A 10738-nucleotide genomic window follows, 5' to 3' on the forward strand; every position below is an offset into this window, starting at 1 on the left:
CTGCCCGCTCTTTGGCCTTGTCTCTGTCTTGGAGAGCCTCTCTTAGTATATCTGCATATTCTTTGTAGGGTGTGGCATCGTGCAATTCCTGCAATGCCTTATTTCTTTCAGCTAACTTTTTTGCCTCCTTTTCCCAGTGTTCTACTTTCCAAGTGGTAGCCTTCAGTGCTTGTGTTAGATTTTGGTCCAGATTTTCCACTTGCTTACCCTTTGGGGGACTCCTACCTATTGGTTGTTGTTGTTATTGTTGCTTTTGTTGCTGTGGCTACTTTTGTTATTGCTGTAGCTCCCTGTCTGCATCATCATCTTTCTCTAGGTCATGAATGACCTGTTGTGGTTTGCAAGACATTTGTTCATGAATTTCTATCAGGGCTTGCAGCACATGATCCTAGACCTTGCTGAGTCTAGCCTTTGTTGTTTTTATAACTGCTGTTTTGGCATCTAGTGGTGGTAGGCACATAACTTCTTCTTTTTCTTGGTTTTTTAGGGCCTAGGCTTTTGACCGCACGACTGCCAATGCCGTTGTGCTATCCAGCACTTCATCCTTCAATCCTTGGATGGTGTCGGCCGAGACCTTTGCTAGCTTTTTCGTTTCTACTAATTTTGCATGGAGCCCTTCCACCTGAGCTTGGAGCATTTGTCTTTCACTGTGATGAGGGCTCTGATCTTTCCCTCACTCACAACACCTTTTGTTGTATGAGGGCCCTATTCTCCATGGCAATCTTTTTTTGCATCCCCTCCTTTTGTTGTGTCATCATCTGTGATTTGCCCTCTAAATCTTTGCCTTTAGCTATGGCGTTCACTAGCATTCCATGTTATTTATGATTCAGGGCACACATGTTATTGATTGTGCTCCGGGCCTTCTTCGCATACTCCTCCATCGAAGAGAGAGCATGTGAGAGGATGTTCTGGGCTATAGATACATGAACCCTTTGTTTGTATGCAGCTGCTGGCTAGGGAGTTCTGCCTCCAACTCTCCTATGAGAGGATGTTCTGGGCTATAGATACATGAACCCTTTGTTTGTATGCAGCTGCTGGCTAGGGAGTTCTACCTCCAACTCTCCAGGTAGCTTGATGTTATGGCTTGAGCCTTCCTACACCTGTGCCAGGGTTGCCACCCAAGGCTGCAGTTTTGCTGGTATGACCACTTCTGTTCTTGTGGGAAACTTCCCCTTTTGAGCTTCTTCTCTCTTTTTTTGCTGTTCTCCTTCTTTTCTCTTCTTCTCTTCTTCCTCCTTCCTTCTCTTTTCTTCTTCCTCCTTTTTCTTTACCTCTTCTTCAAGCTTCTTCTTCCTTTCAGCTTCCGCAACAATGGCTTCCCGCTTCTGTCCCTCCTCTAGCTCCATTTTTCTTTCTTCTTCTGCCTTCTATTTCTTGACCTCTTCTGGGTTAGGCAACATCTCTTCATCTATTCTATTCTTCCTCTTCTTGTTGGCTTTCTAGAAAATCTTCTGCCATTCCTCCTCCTCATCTATGTCATCCTCAAACAAACTGAAAGTTACCTTGGCATCTTTTGAGGATCCACCAGCTTTCCTATGATGTTGTTTGACATAGACATCTCCCATTCAACGATCCACAGACCTAGCAGCCTGAGCGACCAACCTTACGTGTGCATGTACTATAGTGGGTTGTTTCTCCTTAGCCCAGATGGCTACTTTCTTTGCCAGTTTTTCTTTGTAAATGGCGGCCTAGTTTATTTTTTCTCCTGCTTCTACTACTTTGAGTAGTCTATAGTTTTTATTGGACATGTCTCCCATCTTGCCCATGAACATGGTGTTCTACAAGAGAAAGATAGAATGTTCCCGTCGAGTTTCATCCGCCACGTCCTTTACATGATGTATGTTTCTAGTCTTTGGAATTTCTTCTTCCACCCTCGTCTTCAAGTTTGTGTCCATTGCACGATCCATCCTAGTGCATGATGCATTGCGAGCTCTGAAACTTTTATTGGCTCCTTCCCCTCTACATGTACTATATTGGTCTCTAGAAATTGATTTATCAGTTTCCCCCCATCCTTGGGGTCCTGTAGCTCCTCCCACTGGTGCTCCAATAGTTTTTCAAACCCACACCTCTTTGCCCACTCCTGATGTTCTTTCTTCCTCATATCAGAGATAATCATAGACATGCAAAGCCTTTTCTTAGGCCTTTTGTGTGGCCTCTAAGACTTGTTGATCTTCAGCATGGCTCTGTCTTCTGAGAAAGTGCTGCAAGAAAGAGAGTTGTAAGCAAGAGGGAAGATTGTGAATGTGCGTGTTAAGTCTCCTTGTGTTCTTTTTTGCAATTTTTTCTCATTTTTGCTTCCTTTTTTGGGGTGTTGTTTTCGGCTTCCCAATTTTCGATGTGATGTGACCCTTGATTCATAGCATGCCCGCCATCTTGGCTTAATGGTATTAAAGCATTCTCGCTGTCTTCTCGTCTTACTGTTTGCGAGTCAGGTTTTAATGATGTTGTAACACCTATCCTCCATGCAATTGCTTATGCCGACATCGTGGCCTTTTGAGTTGTTGATGTGGATTGGGCTAGCACACACTTGGTCACTTGCTTTTTAGTGTCTTGGCTTTGATTAGTTACTGAGATCTGAGCTTTTGTGGTTTGGCCACCCTTGCGGATTGGCCCCCCTTCCGCGGCTCTATGGTTTTTTAAAATTTCCACATCTACCTCCACTAGTGAGATCATGCCACATCATATGCTTTGGACCGGCTCCTGGCCTTCCACTTCTGCTTCTTCTAGTATAGTTACCACCGGTTGGCCCTTGTGTTTTCTCATCCTGAGCCATTTATTGTCTTTGAAAAAGGTGCGCCATCCAAGTTTTCTAATGTAAAGGTATTCTAGACTATGAATGGTCGTAACCACCAGATTTTGAATTTTTTGGGGTGAGGTCTCAGCTTGGAATTGTAGACCAATACAAGATCTCCTTTCTTAAAAATTATGTGCTTCTAGATGCCTATCTATCCAAGCCTTTCTTCTCCGCTACACTATCTCCGCTCTTAGAGAGCTAATTTTGCCTTCCTTCTTCTAAGGCTAGGAGTTCCCGTATTCTATGCTCTCTCGGGATTCTTCCATTGGCAACTTCTCTTGAATGGCCACTCTCAGACTAGGTGCCACAAATTCCATAGGCATAATTACTTCCAACCCATACACCAGCTTGAATGGTGTTTGCCCAGTTGAGACTTTGTAGGATGTGGGGAATGCCCATAGGGAAATATCTAATTTTTGGTCCCAATCATTTTTGTTAGCATTTACAATTTTCTTTAGAACTTCAGTTAGAACCTTGTTGGTCAATTCCACTTGGCCGTTGCACTATGGGTAGTAGGGTGAGGACTTCTTGTGATTGATCAAGTATCTCTCCATCAACCCTTTCATTAATTTGTTCATGAAATGTGTGCCCTAATTACTGACTATTTCCACCCGCAACCCATGCCTAAGCAATGATGTCCTTGAAGAGGAACTTCACCACCTCTTCTGCAGAGTTGCTCTTTACAGTTTTGGCTTTCGGCCACTTGGTAAAATAGCTAGTAGCCACAATGATGTACTCACATCTGTTGTTTTTTTTGGGTGGCTTGATTGGTCCAACAAAATCTAATCCCCACTTCATGAATGGAGATAGCAGCAATATAGGTGAGATGGGCAATTTATTAGAATCTCCGGGTTGACCCATTCGCTGATGAACAGACGTCACAGTTCTTTGCTTCATTGTTGGCATCCCTCGTGACAGTTGGCCACCACAGGCTTGCTTGTGCTAAATTTTTAAGGCTGTTATTTCTCCACCCATGTGTCGTCCGGTGATACCACAGTGTGCTTCTCTTAACACTGCTTTCTGCTCATGATCCGAGACACATCTACGTAGAATCTGGTCTATGCCTCTTTTGTAGAGCTGCCCAGTAATCATGGTGAAATTTTTACTTTTTAGGGCAATTCTCTTTTTCTTGTTAGTGGGTATACCCTTTCGGAAAAGTCTTATCTTCCAGAAACTGCATCATGTCATAATACCAATTTTCTTCTACTTTAGCTGCTGTTGTTATTGTGAATAAGTTGGTATCTGGGAGTTGATCTTCTACACCCTCCAAGGCAGGTTCTCTGGAATCTAGTTTAGACAAAAAGTCTGCTATTGCATTTTCTTTTCTGGGTGTGTGCTGCTATACTGTGAATAAGTTGGTATCTGGAGTTGATCTTCTACACCCTCCAAGGCATCCGAAATCTAGTCTGGACAAAAAGTTTGTTACTGCATTTTGTTTTTCGAGTGTGTGCTGAATGGTGAACTTGAATTCTTGGAGTAGGAGCATCCATCTTGCCATTTTTCCCACCAGAAAAGCTTTGTTCACCTGGTAAATGAGACCTTGATGGTCCACATGGAAAACAAATTTGTTTCCCAAGAGATAGTGTCGGAGCTTGTTCACAGCATACATCATTGAAAGGGATTCACATTCTGTTGTGATGTAGTTCCTTTTTGCCCTTGTGAGGGCTTTGCTGGCATAATGGATGGGCTGCATATAAACTTTTTGCTTTTCTTATTAGTGCATTGCCCACTGCTTTGTCTGAAGCATCTACATAAACATGGAACATTAAATTCTATTCCAGGTTGATCATCACTGGTGTGGATGACACCATGCTCTACAGCCAATGGAATGCCTTCTGACACTTCTTCGGACTCCATTCATACTTTGCATCCTTCTTAGTAAGTGCATATAATGGGCAATCTACATGTGCTAGATACTTCAAAAATCTCGCATGCCACTTCACCTTGCCAAGGAACCTTTCAAGTTGTTTAATGTTCTGGGGAGCACACATTTTAGATATGTCCTTCGCCTTGGCCGGATCTATAGCCAATCCTTGGGCTGACACAATGTGTCCTAATAACAATGTTTTGAATTTTACTGCAAAAGCACACTTGGTCAGATTTAACTTCAACCTTGTATCTCTGCATCTCTGCAAACATAGCCTCAAATGATAGATGTGCTTTGCCTTTTCTCCGAACATGCTGGAAATCATCCACAAAAGCTTTCATGAAGTCTGTCAAGTAATCATAGAAAATTTGCTATACCATTCTCTGGAAGGTAGAAGGTGCATTTTTTAAGCCAAACATCATAACAGTTGTTGCCAATAAAGACACCCCATTCAGTGATGAATGCGGTTTTCTCCCTATCTTCCAGAGCCATCTTCACCTGGTTGTATCCACTAAAACCATCCAAAAAAGAGTACATCTCCTTTCCGGCTACCTCATCCAGCAGGAGTCCCTGAATGAAAGTGGAAAGGGATCTGAGTAAGTTGTAGCATTCAGCTTGCGGTCATCCACATAGATTCTGATTTTCATATTCTTTCTAGGAACTACTATGATCGGGGATATCTAGGAAGCTTTCTCTACAGGGAACGATGAAACCCTCTCTTAGTAGTCTGTCAATTTCCTCTTTGACTTGCTTTGCATAATTTGGGTTCATTCAGTACCTCTGCTATCTGGTGACATGTATGACTCCCTCTTTTAAGTTGATGTTATGCTGGAAGAATTTAGGGTCAATGCCCTCCATGTCTTCATATGACCATGCAAAGACACCTTGGTATTCTTTTAGCAAGGAAACCAACTCCCGTTTGAATTCTTCTTCTAGTTCGAGGCTGATCTTCACATGCTTTTCTTCTTTTCCATCCCTTAGATTTACCTCCTGTAGTTTGTCTGGGATTACTTTTGCGGCATTGTTTTCCTAGTTCTCCTTGTGCTTTTGCACCCAATCTCAGATTTCGTGGATCTCTTCTTCTTGCTCCAGATTCCGGGCCCATTTAATTTCTTTCGAGGCTTTCTCCTGCAAGGTTTTGCTTAGTTTTGAGGCCTCTGTCTTTTCAGAGTAGTCTACTTCTTTTCTCTTTATCTGATTATCTGCTACTTCTGCATTTTCACCCTTTTCTCTCACATAATGCCTTATTACTTCATCCACATTTAACACGTATAAGGGAACCAGATTCGGGTGTTCACAGAGTATTCTGTTCTCTTCATCACCATCAAAGTTGTTGATTGTTTCCTCATGGACTGGCCTCTGAGCAGGTTCCACTGATCTCCTTGTATTAGAAAGATCAACATGCATTTTTTGCTTTCCCTTTCTGATAGTGATTATGTTCCTACCCCAGTCCTGCTTTACCTTGCCATGTCTCAACCAGGGCCTTCCCAATAACACTTGGTAAGACCCGGTGTGGTTTTCTGTGGTAATAACCACTATGTTGACCTTGAATTCAACTTGTTTTACATTTTTTATGATTCCTTTAGGTACTACTACCCTGTTATTTGGCATTCTTATGTTGAATGGTTGAACGGAATGGGCTCCTACTTGAGACCCAATCCCAATGTAGTTTTCTCAGTGATGACATTCACTCCGGATCCTCCATCCAACATTGCATCATCAATGAGTACGTTGTTCAATTGTATTGTAACTTTGGCCACTTCATCATCTTTGGATGCTGGGGGTTCTTCGGCTTGCATATTGCTACATTTTGGTGTTTCTTCCTCTATTGAGTGCTTCAGTTCCTCTTTCAATGCCTACCATTAGGATTTTGGCCTTGAATCTTGGACTTAAGTCCAGCATTTGTCTTAGCTAGACCTATCTATCCAGGAGCATTGACATTACGTTGGTTTGTAAGCAGTCAATATTCTTCTGGCTTTCTTCCCGGCATTCCCTATTGAGTTGCTCTGCATGCCTGATTTCACTTTTTTTCGGGGGATCTGCAAACGATTTTGCATGAGCCATCCTTCTTTTGCTTACCTTGCCTTCTCTTAGTAGTTTGAATCCTCACCTTTTCTTGCTATTCCCAGTCCACAACTGCCTTCTTGCGGGCCTGGGGTAAGTCTTGATTATGTAGCGGAGTTATTACTACACCACATTCATTAGCTTTAGCCCTTGTTACTGCCAAGATGTCATGCACCTCCCTCTGTATATCATCTGCCTACATCATGTTGGTGCTTGGTGGATTTTCTTTGAGCTGTATTAATTCTGCTTGTCTTTCAACATCATGCTTTTTCTTCATGGCACATTCCGCTTTGGTGTGTCTAGGCTGTTGGCAATAATAGCATGTGAAGGTTGTAGAACCACCGGCTTGTCCTTGGCCTCTCCTTCTTCTTGAATAATTTATGCGGCCTCTATTTCCATACCTTCCCATTCTTGAGGGTCTTCTTTCTACTTTTTCCATGCTGTTCACCATGGGAGCTCTATTTTTCATGTTATACCTATAGTTCCATGTACTATGATTTGATTGTTGCTATGTATAAGAGTTTAAAGATAAGTGTAGGTTGGTTGCAAAAAGGCAATAGAGTGGGTAGAATGTTTACATTGAATGTAAATATGCCTGAAATGAGTGCTGCAATGTTTGCAAATGGTTCAGGAGTTATTGTAGATACAGACATTTGGCATAAGAGAATTGGACATGTAAATGTGCAAAGAATGAAGTCAATGCAGACTAAAGAAATTGTGATAGGGTTGCCTAAGTTTAAAGTTGAAGGTATGCAGAAAGTATGTGAAGCATGTCAATTCGGGAAGCAAACAAAGTATGTATTTCCACATGACAGAAATGTGAGCAGGAATGTACTAGATGTAGATGTATGGGGTCCTGCGAACACTATGTCTATGGGTGGCTGTAGGTACTACGTAACTTTCATTGATGACCACACGAGGAAAGCGTGGGTGTACTTCATGAAAGAGAAGAGTGAAGTGTTCACTCCTTTTCAAAATTTCAAAGTGGCTGAAAAACAGACAAGAAAGCATGTGAAGTGCCTTAGTTAGATGGAGGGGGAGAATACTTCTCCAATGAGTTCTTTGAATTCTTGCGAAAGAATGGCATTCAGAGACAATTTACATGTAGATACACTCCGCAACAAAATGGAGTTGTTGAACGAAAAATATGACATGAATATCTTGGTCTGGTTTTTTATGCCAGATGGAACCCTTCTAAATCACTACACAAGCCTGCAAATCACAATCAATGCATATTAACAATTGATAATAAGACTAATCAATCAATTTTAACTATTTAGAAAAAGAATTATTTTTTTAATAAAGATAAAAGAGACAAAAGCACATGTTTTCATCAATAGCCAAATACATCAATGGGTAAGCTCATTGGGTTACTATTCTTGTTTCAATTAGTTAACTAGTGTAATAGTAGGCTGCTCATTAAGTATTTAATACAAATACTCACCCATTGGTGAAAAATTACAAGTTTGAAGAAACTATTGCCTCGTCGACATTCTTCCTGATACATCTCTAGATTGGGGAGGAGAGGGGCATGGTGAATGAAAGCTTGCTCAATGGTACAAGCTCATCATGTGAATTTCCCTTTAAAAGTGCAAGCACAACAGGTTATCCTCAATGACACCCATTCAAACCTTGCTAGCAATGAACCCCTTCAACAAAATATCTTCACCAAACTCCTAAACTTCTCTCAAGAAGGTGAAGAACTTTCCTATTAACCTCAAAAGTTAAAAGAATTCCTTTACGCCTCTCCAATGATTGTGACTTCAATAGTAGCTACATCAAGAAGTCTTCTTGACTCACTTTAATGCACCTTATTGTATATCTGCTAGTAAGAGCATAAAACATATTTATACATAAAAAGGTAAAAAGCATGTGAGATAAAGAATACATGGACATGTTCACTTCAATATCACTTCAAGATCATTGACAAAGTCAAGTATTGCAAAAATAGCACAGATAACCAAGAAGCTACAGTTGCATCACTTTAATGTATCGATTGAGTACCTAAGATTCACTCTCTTGTTTTGATGATCGTGTTGACATTCCTCCGGACCCCCCATCTCTTCTTCTGTTTGCTAACAAGACTTAGAATCATCATTAACTTAGATAATCAATGTAAACCTACTTGTGATTGCCAAAAATAAAAAAATAATCACTCACAAAAAATCCCCACCCCATTTACCAACTTAATCATTTATTAACTAGCCTTCCCCATTCCTTTTGGAGGAACAATGACCATTAAACATTCATGAAACATCATCAACAAAACAACTTCTCAATTCTTCCCCATTCCTTTTGGAGGAACAATGACCATTAAACATTCATGAAACATCATCAACAAAATAACTTCTCAATTCTCCCCACAATAGTCTTCTACTCGATGGATGTAATTAATATCAGGAAGGGGCAAATGTTAACCCACGTTGGGATTAACAAGATTTTCCATGATAATTCTACAGTAAATTCTCGGGGGGTTCAACTAAAGATATGTAAGTATAGCACGTGAGTTCAAACGAAGGGGTTTTTTAATTCAAAAATTTAAGATAAATTTACAGAAACACATTTATAGAAGGGTTTTTTAAATCAATTAAAAAAAAACTGTAAGTCTATAAAGAAAAAGGGGTCATTTTATTCATGAGAAATTCATAGGTTAGGGGTTTTTAAAATACCCCTTGAATGCCATGTGATACATATAGCATTTCTTAGTAGTGCACCCCTCAAGAGTAAATAGCAAAGAGGAAGAACCTAAAAGCATGTATGATCAAATTATGAAGCAATGATGTCCAAATCTACAACTTGGACAAGTGCCCATAAATGGTCCGATATAATCTTTATGGCAATCCCTCTTCAAGAGCATGTGGCAAAGTTAGGACAGATTCCCTGTGAATGTACTTCACACATATATTATGAGATTAAGCCAATGTATAAGCAATAGGCCACTTATGAGCCTTGGTCACCCGGTCGACCACAAATTAAGTGTGTGTGAACACTTACGACCTTGTATATAAGTCACTTACTCTCATAATGCAATATACTTTCCCATTATGGAATAGATTTTTTATCGTGATAATTACCTTCTCTTATTCATGCTAGTGAGTGTGTATAAGTGATTTGAGGTGAGAGGAGATCTGAGGACCCATAGTCTAACATGTAGGTGTGACAATGCTTGTTTGGGAGATATAGTAATGGAAATTCCTACCCATGGAGGTGTGGGGCTCTTGAAGAGTTGTGCTTGTGCTTGGCCAATGAAAAGATCCCCACAATGATTGTAGCTTGCGAAGGTAAGTTCTTGTGAATGTGTTTCTAGGAGTGACCAAAACAGGACATAACATCGACTTAAGAGCCTTCTTTTTTAGCATACTTGTCCCCCTTAACGATGAGGACATGATTGGATGGTGACCAAACTTTGCAAGTGCTTACATGTGAACCCCACCCTCACACATGAAAAGTTTAGTCACCAAAACCGAGCATGTTTGCTTGGATTGTGCAAGCCAAAGGCCCAATTTCGAGGGGGCTCTCAAAGGCTAAGGAACATTAAAAAGTAGGCCTTTGCCTCAGACATTCCAACCAAATGTGGTCATGGGGTGAATAAACTTTGTTAGTGTATACATGTGGACCCCACCCTCACTACTAGAATTTTTAGCCACCATCTAAGCACATTCTATTGGTTTATGCAAACCAGAGGCCCAATTTCAAGGGGGCACTCTAAGGCCAAGACACAATACAAAGTAGCTACACATTCCAATCAAATGTGCTTGGATGTTATAATTCTATACATATGGAGCCCACCCTCACTCTTGCAAAGTTTAGCCACCATCTAAGAAAAATTGGTTTGATTGTGTGAACCAAAAGCCCAACTTTGAGGGAGCTGACACATTAAAAAGTAGGCCCTTGGCATGCAAATTCCAACCAAATGTGCTGGGATGGTGAAAAAGATTCACAAGTATATACATGTAGACCCCACACTCACTTTTGCAAAGTTTAGCCACCATCTAGCACATTTGATTGGATTG

This window comes from Cibotium barometz, chromosome 31, assembly GCF_041138505.1.
Source record: "Cibotium barometz isolate CiBa-2024 chromosome 31, ASM4113850v1, whole genome shotgun sequence".
In the NCBI taxonomy this organism is placed as follows: Eukaryota; Viridiplantae; Streptophyta; class Polypodiopsida; order Cyatheales; family Cibotiaceae; genus Cibotium; species Cibotium barometz.